The sequence below is a fragment of the Corvus brachyrhynchos genome, unplaced genomic scaffold (assembly GCF_000691975.1).
Source record: "Corvus brachyrhynchos isolate BGI_N302 unplaced genomic scaffold, ASM69197v1 scaffold32, whole genome shotgun sequence".
NCBI lineage: Eukaryota > Metazoa > Chordata > Aves > Passeriformes > Corvidae > Corvus > Corvus brachyrhynchos.
Genome location: NW_008237919.1, coordinates 15,197,457 through 15,213,740, shown reverse-complemented (window position 1 = coordinate 15,213,740; position 16,284 = coordinate 15,197,457). Strand labels below are relative to the sequence as shown.

Here is a 16,284-nt window from a genome sequence, read left to right as displayed (position 1 = left end):
GAACAATGTTTGTAGGATTATGTCTTGAGGTGAACTTACTAATGCACAGGGGAAAAAACCACTGCATGTTTGTGACAGCATTCCTTTAACTTAGGAAAGGTAAGTCTGGTGATTTATAGAAAAGGGATACTTTGCTAAGTCATAACTAATTTTCAGACTGAAATTGCTAATCAAAGAGTGATTTTCATGGTGTTTTTCTATATCCCAGTGTGAAATTGACTCCATTTTAGAAGCTTGCAAAAGGCATTTTTCACAATAGAAAACCTGCATTAAGGGGAGGTTTGTGTTGCACAGGCTGTCACAGAGAACCATGCAACAGAATGAATATTCCCCTCTGTGAATATATGCACTGATGGTTAACAGCACCATGCACTACACTAAAAATCCTCAGGGTAACAGAGACTTCTAAAATGAAGAGTTTTTATTCTCCTACATATGTAACATGAAGAAAAGTTGAAAATAAAAGGAGTTTAACTTTATGCGAGGGAAATTTCATTCAGATCTAGATTTTCTTGATGTATTTCATGATAGATATTGATGTATTGCACCAATGAGGCCACACCTAGAGAACTGTGTTCTTTTTTGAGTCCCTGGCTTCAAGTAAGACATTGAGATGCTGGAGAAAAGGGCAACAAGGCTGGTGAAGGGTCTGGAGCACAAGTCCTACGAGGAGCAGCTGAAGGAGCTGGGTGAGGGTGTTTAGCCTGGAGGAAAAGAGGCTCAGAGGAGATCCCATCACTCTCTACAACTGCCTTAAAGGAGACTGTAGCCAGGTGGGGGTCGGCCTCTTCTCCCAGGCAACCAGCAACAGGACAAGAGGAAATGGCCTCAAGATGTGCCAGGGGAGGTTCAAGACATCAGGAAGAATTTCTTCACTGAAAGGGTTGTCAAGCATTGGAAGGGGCTGCCCAGGGAGGTGGTGGAGTCACCATCCCTGCAAGTCCTCAAGGAACGACCTGGCATTTAGTGCTATGATTTAGTTGACAAGATGGAGGTTGGTCAAAGGTTGGACTTGATGATCTTGGAGGTCTTTTCCAACTGAAACGATTCTGTGATTTGGTGATTTTATTGTGGTATCATACATTTCCTAAGGAATGGAAAGTGAACTGTCAAATACATTATTTTAAAATACATTATTTTATATATATTTATGTTATTTTTATATAGACTTCTATATATTTTGATTTCAGTACAATTTGGAGCTTTTAGAGTGTGGTACATACATGTGGCTGTACATACATCACACTAAGGACATTTTATTTACTTTTTTTACTCTTTTTATATATTATTTAGTTTACCAATTAGTTATTATTTGCTATTTTTATTTATTATCTTTAACTCTTGTATTACTTTGATCTCACATGTCTCCTGTGTTCACTCAACGTACAGTATGCATAAGACAACCTGCTTTTATAATACATGAAGGCTTTATCATGGCTCAGCCACCTGTGAATTGTCTTTAAATCAGAACAGAGTTTTGGGCCACCACAAATGTAGAAAGGTAATTAATATATGGTAAAAACCAGATAAGACACAAGATACAGCAAGATGGAAATTATTTTTAAAAACAACATAGCACATCTGATGTAAAGTTTCTAACTTCTTCTTGAGTTCCAAGTCAACTATATAGGTGAGCACAACACTTAATAAAATTTGAATCTTGAACTTGTGCTGCCTTTTCAGTGATTTCAATAACTAAGGAATGAAGCAAAATAATATTGTCTTGCCAAAATTACCTCAGAAAGAAATCTGCCAAAATTTGCCTGACATTAGCATATTACTCTGCAGTACAGTAGAATTAGGGTTTGTTGGGTGCAATCTCAAAAAGGGTTTCCAGAAGACAATTTCCACTTATTTTGAAATGATTGTTCCTAATCTGACTTGTCACAAAGTCCTGGATCAGCTAGGTGATGAAGCACCTGTCCTTGAGCTAAGGAAAAGGAAGTCCTCATCAGTATTCCTTTTCAAGGGAGCTTCAGATCCAAAGTTGTGGCTACATACAGGAACACTGTACTATATGAGAAGTGTGGTCGGCAGAGGTAAAAAAAGGCCAATAGGTTTTATTCTTATGGTGAACTAGTCCTTTAATAAAGATGAAGTTTTTGTCTCTGTCACCTGCAATATGCAGTGAGCTTGGAAGGTAGTATTTTTTTGTGCTGTGACTAGTATTAAACCCATCTTAAATCATAAATAATTTATGTTGGCAGTGTTGTCCCAGGAGAGACCACTAATATAAGTGAAGCTAGTTATTTATTCAGGCACATAACGGTAGAGGTGACACTTGATGAAAGAATAAATCCTTCCCTGGAGCAAAACTAAATGCCATTTACCTCACAGCCAATGGCTTAGAGATCTAGTACCTCTGCAGTGGCTTCCAAAAATTCAACCACTGAAGAGATCAAAATACCACCCCAAAATAAACATGATTAAATAACTCTCTAGTCATAGTATTTTAACTATGGCAAACATGAAGACTGTATTTTTTGATCAATAGCCCTTTTATCCCTTCATGAAAGCAGGTTCTGACAGGCGCACCCCTTGCAAGCGGCTAGGAGTTATTTAATTGGCCTCGCATGCCTTCAAGTTGAGCCAGCTCCTGCCCGGGAACAACCTCCTGTAAGCCAGCTCTGCAACCAATTTTCCTTTGGCTTCGCTCTGAACTCAGCAATGCTGCGATTTATCCTGGCTTGTCTCAGTTGCTGATCCTTATTTGAGGTCACATACAAATTTGCTGACTGCTACTGACATCGCAGGGCCATACACAACACACTTCCTGTCTCTCCTTCCGAAAATGTTTCTTGTCCAACTAGTAACACAACTAGCAGCAGTTAGAAAACACTTGAGCAGGGATATGAGATTTCTAGATCATGGTTCAGTGCAGGAACATTCAGTATATTCAAGGAATAAAGAACTACCCCTTACAGGAGCCCTGTTAGTCTTAAACAACAACAAAAAAAATAGCTAGTCCTTTCCTTATAACTTCTGCCACTGTGACAAGAAAAAAAGAAGCGTATTTTACAGTACATTAGTCCTGAAGCTACTAAAAAATACACATCACTACTCAGTTTGCTTTGCTAAAATGTTAGCCAAAAGCTTTCCAGTCCTTCTCCACCAGCTTTGTGTGAAGTAGAGCGAAAAGTAGACAAATACTGGTTTACATTTATTCCTTCTCATCAGAAGTATCCTATAGCAGACAGCCTGGAAACAGAGAAGAGACTAGCATTGTCAGGTAGCCTTAAGCCTCTCAGCCATACGTCAAAAAATATTTCAGAGGCTTTAACTTTCCTTCTTCCTTCTGTAACAGTGTTCTCCATGGAAGTCAGCATGGCAAAACTGTGTTTTTTTCTGGAGAGGCAGGAGGTGTAAATAAGAGGAGAAGATGCTGCATGATGAGGGAACCAGGAAAAAAGAAGGAAAAGAGGCAGCAGATGAAAGAGAGTGAGAAGAACTGGAGATGTAAGTCACAAATTGGTTATAATTTACTTTCAGACCACATGTGACCTCTAATACTTACAAGTCATACATCCTGTCAACATGCTCTGAAATACTGATTCTCAGAGTATTAGACTTATTGGTGTGGTTTGTGAAAATATGTACTGACTGTCATTAATGGCCACCTGTCTGGTGGAAGCAAATACTGCACCTTCTTGGAGAAAGAATCACTGATTATAAATTTGTTTTTCAAAAAGGCAGTTTTATGTTCACCTAGCAAAAACAGAGATATTTTATAGCTCACAGTCCTCTACTCCCAGAATGTCAGTACAAGCCCTTTATTTTCTTTGTCTCATAAAATATTTTGGGAAAGCAGGGAATATCAGCACTGCTTTTGCACATCAGGAATTCTCACTGACACTTCAGTCTGCTACTGGCTCCCAACTCTCATGATGACAATGCTGTATGAGTAACAAACTTCCGTAATAGAACATCCTCACAATTTGGGTCTAGTAAGTTAAGTTTGGGAACTGGTGTGGTAAGGCCACACACCAACAATATTTATTTATTTTAGTCCTATGTTGATGTAAGTATATTATAGCTTGTCTTTACCTCTTACGAAAACCAAACCAAAGTAAAATCAACTTTGAAACAGGCATCGAAGTGTCTGCCAATCTATGAAAAGTGATCCATCTTAGGAAACAGGACTGATACAAAATATACTCCTAACACTTTGACTCCCCTGATACTGGGGGAAGATAACAGAGGTCTGCCCAAAGGTACTATCAGTAGCATTGGAGGCAATTCTGTAATTTTGTCTGCAAGGATTAAAGCACTGCTGGGGTCCAGTCAGGGAAAAAATCTTGAACCCTGTGACAGTCTGATGCTGACTTTGAAATGCTTCTCAATGCCACTCAGTGCTGAAAGGAGCAAAAAATTACTGAAGCATCACATTTACTCCCTGATCATTGCTACAGCACTCCAGTACATCCACCAAAGAACTGAACAACTCACTAAACCTCATAGATGACGTAAACCCAGAAGGAAGCTAAACAACATCATCTGCCAGTATCCTGGATCCTTCTCAGGCACAGAAAGTGGCACCATGGTGGCCTGCTTCCCCCCGAGCCAGTAATGCTGGGGAACAGCAGTGGTGACATGCTGATGGAAGGGCTGCTGTACTTTGGGGGAAACATAAAACCAACATCCTCAGCTTTTCTGGTGATGAGAGATCCCCCAGGATTTTCCCTAAAGGATTGTAATGCCTTACAGCCCCATCCAACTCTCATTAAACTAAATGGAAACAACCTCAATCACATCTGTGGAAATCAGATGTTTGCTGAGTTGGCTCAAGTCCCAAGTGAGGTAATTACATTCTTCCAACAGCTTCCATTGGAAAATTTCAGTGTGTGTGTCCCCTTCCCAAATGATCTCAAAGTAGCACTCTACTGATCATTTAAACTAAACAACTGCCCTAAATGCTCTTTTTTGACAACAATGATGAAAATGTGTGCAGTGATAATAAGCCATGTGACAAAAGCGGGTACAACTCTCAGCAAGCAGCCCACTAAAATCAAATGGAAGGTATTACACTGGTATTTATGAAGGTCTGAAAAGAAATTTGTTGCTACCACTATATGTGTGTGTGACACATGCCTCTAAAATACATTACTTGTAGAGTTACAAACTTTTAATAAAATAAATATTTTATATCACAATAACCATAGCAAAAGTAAAATTAATTTACATTAAAGTAAGAACCAATGTAGCAGTTCATCTGGTAAATTACAGGATGCATTAGAAATGTTATTTACAATTTTGATCCTCCAAACCACTTGTGTGTAACAAATTTAATTCAATGCACTATTCAGGAGCTTAAAGGTTAGTACACATTTAAATACTTTACCAGACTAAACCTTTGGAGATTCTAAAATCTGCTGTGTAGCATTTCAATACCTGGACTGAGCCTGCATACCCATGCTACACTTAACGTGGCTCTATCAAATAAGAATGCAAATCTATTGTCTTTTAAGTTATTTACAGGAGTGGCGCAGGTCAGTAAAGAAAAAAGACTTGAGAACAAGAAAAAACTTGTTCACCAATTTGCAGTCATGCTGCACTGCAGGGTTCAGCTAGCTTTGCTATGCCTTTAGGGATTTGGTATCACAAATTATTTTATGTAATGGGGACGTAATTTAGGAGTTTAGTTGGCTGTTTTAAAGAGGATATATTTTCTATCCTTTTCTAATAGGAATTATCAGGATAAATATTTGGTTCAACAGAGTAAAATGATTCTTGTCATTACCATTATGAAATAACAGACAGTTTTCTGGGAAGTAGCAGTGATGTTGGATAGATCTGCTCATTCTGCAGAATCAAAACCCAGCTGTCAGTAGGTTCCTAACAAAAATGGGCTGTTGAAATCCAAGGATGTTGCACAATTTAAAGACTTCAGTTCATGCATTAACTGAATAGAGAAGAGATTGTTGTAATTAGTTTCCCTTTTCCATTTTGCCTGTTCCTGCATACCTATATTGATATCAAGAAGAGCATTGTGCAGGAGCATATTTTTGTACTACACAATCACTGTTAAATAAATGCATGGCTGTTTCAGACTAGCCAAGTCAATGTTGACATCTCTTCATGCTATGTTATCCCTGTTAACACTATGCCCTGAGTTCAGGGAGGATTTTTTTTGTCCATTGGTCCTCTCCACCCATCATCCTATTTCCCATTGTCCTGGCCACCTCATTGTACTAAGACTTGAAACTCATCAATAAATATTTCATGAGGCAAGCAAATTTAGGAATTGGTATTCTGGAACAGTTTCCTATAAAGTGATTACTATCACTGACTTGTAATCTAAAAGGCTATGCTAGGCTGAAATTTATGAATAGCAAGCTTGCCTTATCTTTGTCTTCCTTCCCTTGCCCATGCTGCAAGTAAATCTGTACCCATGGCACATAACAAACAAACAAACAACTGACTCCAGGGTTGAGACCAGAAATGCCATTTTCCAGCTTACAGCATGTGCTTGATGAAAATTGAGTCCTGAGGTCTTAGGAAACATGATAAAATAGCTGTTTTGGGAGGAAATGCGAGTTTGATACCTAAAGAATAAGCCAAACTGAATGCTGGATTAGCGAATATTTTTCTTGCGCTCATTTTTTCATATGAGTTCTGGCTAGTAGAAAAGTGTTAATAAATACATATGAAACAGTGCAGAAGGAAAATAGAAAATCCACTGAAATCTGATAAGGAAGGAAGGACCATAAAAGTATCTATAAGAAATGTGTACAAGTTATTGAACATTGTTGACTATGTGAAGAATATATTTCCTCTCTAAAAACTGTCTCCAGTTTAAAAAAAAAAAAAAAAATCTGATGCCTGTCCTAGTACTGGAGGTTTCCTCCCCACTGGGCTTTATGGGTGATGGTCCTGACACAGGCCTAGGGGAAAAAACTTCTTGTATGTAAATGACTTTCAAACCAAGCAGCTCACCAGTTTTCACATACTCCTTCTCCCTTCTCCTTCAAGGAGCTGACACCCCTACTCCACTATGTCAAATAGATGGTTTGTGTGGCTGCTTCACACTGACAATATAGGAGCTGCCAGCAAAGACTCAGGAGTATTGTTCAGGCTGCAACCTAAAATACCTGAGCCTCAGGTCTTCCTGAGACTAAAGGAAACCAAGGGATGAAGCTGGAAAACTTGGATGTGCCTTTCCAACAGGAACAGCTACAAAAGAAACAAGGGATTCACGCTGTCATATTCTGTAACCTTGGTGAAGACATTTGTTTAAGCTCAAGGAGCCTTAAATACCCAGTGTTATTTGCTCATTTTGTCCAAAGGCATTTCACAGCAAAATTCATAGCCTGTCCTTCATCCAGGCCTCTGGTCCAGTGAGCTCCCTGACTCTTCATCAGATTGTGCATCGACAGAAGAAACTGAAATAATCGCTCTCCAAGTGAGAGAAATCAGGTCTCTAAGCCCAGAGAAAGCGTTTTCAGGCTGTGAATCCCTCTGTTAAAAGGGCTTAGCCTATAGGCCTTCCTGGATATCAAAGTATATGGGATCAGTACCAGTGCAGACACCAGTTCTTCCTTCTGGATAAACCTGGGCCTCCTATTTCTGTGTCATTCTGAAGAGGACCAATGCATTTAACTCGGATTTGTATAACTCAGCTTACAGAGTCTGATTCTTAAAAGCTAACTGTAGAAATCCTAATAATTTCTGAAGCTCCTTTTTAAGATGTGGGTTGAAATGCCTTTCCCATCTGAAATGATAAACTTCATCTTCCATTTTGGTGCATCTCACTGTAATAGGAAAACAGTGCCAGCTATAGTACTGAAACATGCCCCCAGATGATATAGGGTCTGTGAGCAAATTAGGGAGCTCTTGCTGAAGTTGGTAATTAAGAGTAGATTCAGACTCTGAAATCTGCACAGGAGTAGGCAGATGGCTTGCTCAGCTGCCAGCTGGAACTCAGCCTTCATGAGGCAGTCATTCAAGTTCAGCACCACAGCTTCTTTCTATGGAGTCAGAGCAAACTCTTCTCATACCAAAATTCTTCTGAATATTTGAGGCCACTTCCAGAGCTCTTACAAGTGGCGTCATGTTCTGGAAGCAGTAGCAATGTTCAGATCTAGAACCATTCAAGAGCTTGCTTGACATAAAAGCCCAGACTAAAAAAGATAAAATGAATGCATGAAAGGATGCTATGTACCTACAGCATTCCTGAGAGCTCCTCTTGGTGGACAGTGTCTTAGTTTTTCACCCACCTTGGCAATATGGCATTGATGACCAGGTATTTTAATTCATATATCAGTAAAGGCATTCTTGTCTCTTTTAAAATTTTTTAAACACTTTAAAAAACACATTAGCCAATGTAAGGAGAGTATTATATATTTACAAACCCTCAGGGAAGGCTTTAGTTTGGACAATTCTTAGCAGCAAACTCACCCAGTTCTAAGCAGAATAGTTAACAATAACAACAAAGAATGACATTCTGTTCTTCAGCCGTGCCAGCTTACAACAATTTCTCAGAATAACAGTGGCATTATCTACTCTTGGTTCTCATAAAACTACAAGAGAGTATCTTCTAGCTTGCCATAGTGCCTAGACACAAGTAGCTGAGGTAAGGATGGAATATAAATCTTAACAGTAATTCCTATATTTTCACTGTGCATTTAAACCATGCTTTTTAAAAGCAAATCTACTAACCACAGTCACAGGTGCCTTCTATCTTTTATGCAGCACATTGCTGAGAATGAAATCTTTAAATGTATTCTCAGTTCTAAGTTCAGAACAATTGTTCCATGAACTCTTATTTTTAAAGCAAGATTACAAACAATTATAACAGATATGTGTAATTCTGTAGGCACTTTATATGCAGGGAAGTTTGAAAAAGGCTAACAAAGACTGTGTTTCTTTTATGCATGTAAACACAATTTTAGTGCACTTTCTCTCACACGAAGTAATGAAATTTTAAGATACATTACCAGAACTGAAAGTAAGCCAGCAACAATGTTCAGTTTTCTGCTTGTAAATTGAATTCTCTACTCAATTTATAAGGTACTGGCACAACTTGACATATCTATAGTGCAATAAAATACCTACCAGAGTAATTGTAACATACAAAATAATAATCACAGTTATATGCTAGAGGAGACTCCTGGGGGTAGCCTGACACCCCTTGTTAAAATGCCATCACCAAGCCAAAGATAGGTGCTCATCCCTGTTTCTGCTATAGATGAATATCATCCCCTTGGCTTTAAAAGTTCATCTGAATGTGTTTTTTTGTTTTCTTATATTTTGTTAAAATGCCTTCAGCATCATGTGTTTTACAGAAGAATTTCTCCTTCCCTTTATTTCAGATTATACAACTCAAAACCAACTGCTGTTTCTGAAAAGGGTGTTCCAGACACATGCAATCAATAATGTATAATTCTGTTTGACACTGAGGTTACCTTCCCAGTGTGCTACTGGCTTAGAGATAGCATTTCCTTTCTGACAGGACAGTGCATTCTCAAGGTGATGCAGAGGAGGACATGGGTTTAGCCTGCAACAGGCTCTCCCTGTGCTGGGGATGGACAGTGGTGCAGCAGCTGCTCTGGTTCAAGGTCTAGGAGCCTGCTCTTCTGATTTCTCCTTTCCTCCTTGGCTTGTCCAAGGAGCCAAGATAACAGCCAGGGTAGGAATAGGGGACTCCTATTCCTACCCTGAGTGTGTCAGATGCATCGGTTCAGTTTGCTTTGATTGGAAGAGATTATTTCCCTGCCCATGGCTGGGGTGTTGGAACTACATGATCTTTAAGGTCCCTTCCAAGCAAAACCATTCAACGATTTTATGTAACCTCCTGGCAAGCATGGGTGCTTGCCAGTGCTTGATCCAGCTACATTCTGCAGCAGCAGCACTTCTAGGTCATGCTAGAGCAGCTTGTACTTCTAACGGCCTGAGGTTCCTCGCTTAGTCCTGCATGAGGATCAAACTGGCAGCTGTCATGAACGCAGAAGTTTAAGAGGACACGTTAAGGGGAGCCTATCAGAAGGCATATGAAAATAATTCATGGATTGTAAAATGTAATAATGTAAAAAAATAAACAAATGCTGCATGACAGACTCAATCATTAAAATGCTGATGGAGTATGATTTGGTTGGATCTCAGACTACATGCTATTCCTTCCAGACAAAGATTTTCATCTGCTTCATGAGGTTTTACTTCCATTCTTCCACCCCTCAGTATCTATTCAGAAATTTGGGATTTAAAAGATTTTTCAGGATTCCTCCTTTAAAGCAGTCAAAATATGCTGGACCCCCAGAAATAATCACAGCATTTTCATGTTATGAGTTTATAAAATAACAGAGTTCAACTGGTTTTGTCTCATGATATTTGTGTCTTCTGGATGTGTGTGGGCAGTATTTTCAAGCTTTTCCCTATCAGCAGGAGATCTAGAAATTTTATTTAACATAAAAAAAAAGGATGAAGTTCTCATCTACACTCTGGGACTGGGGGTTCAGGGAGAAAACAAAGTAACCTGAGATTTGCATTTAAATTGCTATATTTAGAAATAATGGGGCTTTTTCCTCATCTAATATTGTACTGTAATAGCTCTGTCTTTTACTTCTTCTGTGTTCCAAAATAAATCCTTATTTCTGATTTTCCCCACTTCTTCTCCAGTGTAAAGCTGCATGTATTTGCTTGGCATGAGTAGTTGCCAATGATTTGATGACAGGAGGGGAGACAAGAAGACTTAAATTCATGCCTTCCCACTTCCTCCAGAACTGTTCTTTAGACTTCCCTGAACATCAAGAAACTTCTTTATCTTCTCAAAATCTCTCCATACAAATATTCTTTGCCAAGATACATAAATGGAGTTTGCCAATGTCAGACTGTTCCTAAGCTGAGAACTCTGCTTACTGTTTCGATAAATCTATGTGTGTATACATATAAACATATGTATACATAGTCCTCATTTCTACAGGCAGTCAGCTACTACTCAAGATGATCTCTGAAGCAGAAACTAAATTTTTTTTCGGGATAACCTAAGATATTAGGCAATGACTAACACTGGCATGTGCTGTGAAAATTTAAATCATAGCTATTGCTGCAAACTTTATTCTGATTTTGTGGTAGGCCTATTCTATAAATCCACTTTCCAAATCTGAAAGCATTCTATTATCAGCATTTTGCTTCTTTTTTATGAACTTAGAAAAGAATGTGCCCTCTCCTCCCTGTGCCAGTAACACCTGTGCTCCGGGAACCATTAGGAGAAGCCTAATGAATTCATTTTCTGCAAACGATCAAGCTGTCAGGTTATAAAAATTAAGTTTCAGAAAGACCCCAGGAACAAAATTCTCAATTTTCTAATAACACACATAGTCTGGTAATAACTCCTTGATAATCTTGATGCCACATAAGAATGAAAAATTAAGAAATTAACTTTACTGCCATTTATAGAGGGCAATAAGCACTCTTAATACACCTCAGCTGATCAATCAAGAAAGGCGGGAGGGCAAAATAGCAGAGACCAGCAGGGAGAAAGAAATGATGAGATGTGTCTAGGATGACTGCTGAATGCTGAAATTTTTACTTAAATGGCTAAATACATAAATCCAGAATTATTTTATTTGCTAAATTACCCAAATATATCTATATCTTGGTACTCAGCTTACTAAGATATTATTTAGAATTAAATTAGACCTAAGTCTTACAGTTACTTTTACATTTTTACTACAGTTCTCTCTACAGCCTCCAGTCCCATTTTATTTTGACAGTTATTCACTAGGCCAAGGAGAGGGAAATAAAACTTTCTCTGCAAACAGAATGTGAGACAAGTCTGCACAGAACATCAGGTTTTAGCCTGAATTATCACAGAGATTTGAGCTTCTGGTTTGGGGGATTATCAGTCAGTTGTACAAGATGAATCAAATTTAGAGCTTTTGAGCACCAGCTACTGAGGCCAAATGGAGTGGCAAGCCAGCCAAAGATTTCAGAATACAGTTTGTACAGAAATGTAACTTTGCTATCTTACATTGTAATTGTATAAAGAGAGCATTGGAAATATGCAATATCTTCCTATTAAAGAGGCAATAACAGTATCCTGGATTCAATGCAATCAGCTATTGCAGCTTTTCCAGATTTTACCCCAAGCATTAACAGCATATCATTATTCAATCAGATGTATGCTGGAATTTTATTGGATTTTTGCTGTCTTATTTACTGGCAGAATGAGGTCTCCTATTCATACAGGAATGTGTCATTAGAAAACACATCAACATCACTTTGATTTCACAATTATTAAGTAAACTAGTGGTAATTTATGTCAATTTTTATTTGTGTATGGTTAGTATCAGTATCCTGACATTTAAAGTCTCCACCCAAAAGCTGTTGCTGCCATTACCACAGTCTTGCTACAACACACTTACTGTAAATGTATAGCAGATATTTTCCTGGCCTGTAGACAAAGACCCAGATGTAAGAACAATGAGAAGGAAGAAGGAAAGAACTGATATATCTTATAAAATCTTTTAATGCGTTTTGTTTTCAGAAGAATAAATGCTGGTTTATCTGCTCTGTTTTCCCCCTTTTTTTAGGTGTTGCATTTACTATATTTAAAACGTAAAATGTTAAAGCAGAGATGGTACCTTTTTTCACTTTCTGGTAAAGAGATTAAAAAGTCTGCAGACTAAAGATAAATAAGGATTGAAAATATAAGAACCAATTAAGTTAGAGTGACATTTATACACAGTTCAGTTACGGAAAAACAACCGTACTGTGATTATGCAAATCAGCCACTCACAACCAAAATGCAGGGATTTACATAACGGAGAAAAAAATTCCTCACAGTTATGCTTCAGTAACTTACCAGATTCCTGCACTTTAATTGTATGACTCAGTGTAATAAAATTATCCCACTTGCTTTATCCAGAGTGAAATGTATGTTAGGACATCGCCATTCTGAATGGTTTGTATGCTTTTGGAAGCCTGCGTTCTCCTGTCACAAAATGTGGTGGATGTTCTATTTTAAAGAGATACAAATCAAGAAAAAAACTCTGTATTTTCTGCTTGTACCTATGAAAATTTTAACCCGGTTTACGCACTGCATCACTGTTCTTGAAATAATGTATACTGATACAAACAGGTCTTTTCTTTTTCTTGGAACTTTTATTTCCTCCTTCTACTAAATTCATCCTTTTTTTTGGACAAAACAAGACTTCTCTTGTGCATACATCACAGAAGAAAACACCAGTCTAATTTAAATTGTGCAGACCCTATCTTGTAGTTTTGCAAAGTGAACTTTTAATGGGAATCCTAATATTTTTAGTTAGCTAGTATGTCTAGACTATTTAACTTCTGACATATGTGTGTTCTACAAAACAGTCTTTTTAAAAAATGAATCTTCTATTATAAGCCACATGAAAGGAACAGTATTTATTCAGCTGGATATAGTTTGCTGTACCTTTATCTTTGTTATCATTAATTCCCTGATTAGAATGTTGTCATTTCTTTTTTTTTTTAATATAAACATGACCTGATATTATATAATTTCTAAGATAAAACAGAAAGAGAAGACTACATAAATTAGTCCCTACTATGGCTTGGCCTTTTTAGCACTCAAGCCAAGTTGATTGCAGGTGAGCTTTTTCACAACACTCTATCCTATTATACATCCACTACATCATGACGGCTTATATTCCATCTGCAGACATCTTAGGCAGAGGCAACTAAAACATTTAATTTTTTATCTCTCACATAAGCAAAAGGGCACTGAAAACAAAATCCTCTCGTATTAAGTACTGAGATTTCAAAGCCGTTCCTGTCATGTGGGGATGAACATGAGACCTTTGGAAGTAAAAATGATAAAGCACATGAACTAGAAAACAGGCTTGTCCCTCATCTGTAAAGATTAGAGAACTTGCTGACTACGGCATTCCACTGCCATGTGTAAGACTCAAATCAGGTCTTCAGTTTGAATCTACCAGAGGAAAAACCTGGTCCATTGTCTTGGATGTGTTCTTAAAGACAAGCATCTGTGCTATCCCAACAGGGCCCATGCACCGTATTTCTTCTCTCTCACAGAGCAAGGAATTCCCAGAAAGGCACTATACAAACAATTTGGTTTGTACTAATTTACATTCTGCTCTAAGAGAGATTCTCAAAAAATTTGCAGCCAGCTGTAAGAGGTAAGTCCTGAGAACTTTTCCACCACAATTAAATTTTTCTTGGCAGTAGACTGAAAACACCACACTGACAACTTCCCACTGACATAAACTGAACAACTCATGAGAAAATGCTATAATCTTCCAACATGGAAATGAGGTCTCCTCTGCCCTCCTGCCCCCAGTATTCTGTACACAGCCTAAGAAAACTTGTTTTATGTTTATGTTAGTTTATAAATGAAAAATACATACAGACCTCTGTGTAACGCAGCCCATTCTTGCAGGATTTATTACTGAGGAAAATGGGCAAAAGAGAAGTTATCTGGAATATAAAATGCTCAAAACATGTCAATGGCACGAATTTCATAGCTAGTATTTCAAAAAAGCCCCCACACAAGTCCCTTGCCCCTCTGTAGTACAATGAACATTCAACTTTCTTCTTGAAATGGCAGACCCCCCCAGTACAGCAAAACATTATGTTACATAATTATAGCCACAGCATTTGATAGAGATCCTGGGAAGATCCAATCACATCTGCAGCCTCTATAATAAGAGCAGACAATTGGCATGGGATTTGTGACTACCTTAGTTTCATTTCTCCTCAACAACAATACTGCATGATCTTGGATAAGAGACCAGATTTCTAAGATGGAGGCAATATGTTCTGGTCTCACTGTCAGCATAAGGTACCACATTTTATAAACACTATAATGTATTTCACAATAAGCAAGACTTGCTTTATGGCCTAATATTCTTTTCTAAGTAAGCATTTTCATTATGTAACAGTAGGGGTTTTTTTCTTTCATGAAGAGAAAATAAAAGTTTTAGTCAATTTAACTTGAAAAGATTCTCCAGATTGGACTTTCCACTTGTTTTTGCTGTGGTTTTAAAAAAGCATGCAGCAGGGCATTCCAAGTTTCTCTCTATCTACAGGCCTTTTCCTACACCTACCAACTACTGAGTTCCTCATACTGGAAACCATTTATGCCTTTGTGAAGTTAAAATGAAAGTTTAAAAATAAGAGAGTATCTACATAAAAGTCTCACCTACATTATTTACATAGCATGGTGAAATAAAAATTACAAGACAAATGTTTCAAATTCTGGCTGTTTCTCCCTCAATGTTTTCTCATTTCCCCTCCTTTTTTTTTTACACTTGTATTTTTGTATTTTTATTCTTAGTTTTGTTTTCCCTTGATATCATCAGACAATTTCATTTCAGTATGGTTTGCATGGGACTACACAAATCACCAAAATAATGGCACACAAATTTCTTGCCTCTGTAACACCTTAATTCTTGCAAGTGAGAATTTGGAGTGACAGAGCAAAGCTGTTTGCTATCAATTTTGCAAAAACCTCATCTCGTCACATTGCCAAGATCCATTTATAGATAAAAAAAAAGATTAATATTCTAATTTGTTATCTGTCTTTATCAGTCACAGAGCATTTCTTTACACAAAGGATAGCCTTTTAAACTGAAAATTCTTACATATGTTAAAATACTACTCTGAAAATATTTTACATTTACTTATTCTTATGAAGAAAAAATTATTAAAGATTGAATGACTCTCTAATGCCTGCTGTTAAAACACATACACAAACAGACTTCACCTTCATATTTACAAAAATGACAAAATGATCTGCTGGTAGCATTAGGTAATTTTTCTCTCATTAACAAAAAGAATTTTTTCTGTATTATATGAAATGCCATTGACAATACTGAATTAGTTCTACGTGTGATACCAGCATATGTATAGTAAAACATACCAGACAGGTTCAAGAACCCCAGTAAAATCATAAACAACAGCACAAAACTAATGCTTGTATTTTTTTTATGTGAACAAATTGAGGCCTCAAATTTGAGTCAATACTTTTTAGCACAAACCAAAAGAACCCTGCTGACTTTAGTTCTACTAACTTCACAAAAATATACATTTATACTTCTAAGTTTTCTGCATAGGTATGTGAACTTGTGCAAACAGCATCAGTGGCTGATCTACTAGAATAACTGAGTGGGAAAAGCATAGTTACATTCATACATTGCTGATGTATTAGCTATTTTCTTGTGAAAACCTCATTTTCCCATTTCTCTCTGCATCTTCTAATCTCCAAAGATATAAGTCCCCTTGTTTTCTCCATATTTATGAGTTCTTGCCAAATACTACTTCAAGGTAATATGCCCACACACATAT

At 37.5% G+C, this 16,284-nt stretch overlaps 1 protein-coding gene across 5 annotated transcripts in view; it reads right to left on the bottom strand.

The window, feature by feature from the left end:
* The window catches only part of SYT1 (synaptotagmin 1), a 264,394-nt gene that overhangs the window by 107,980 nt on the left and 140,130 nt on the right, over positions 1-16,284 (bottom strand). The gene's annotated exons all lie outside the window — the stretch shown is intronic.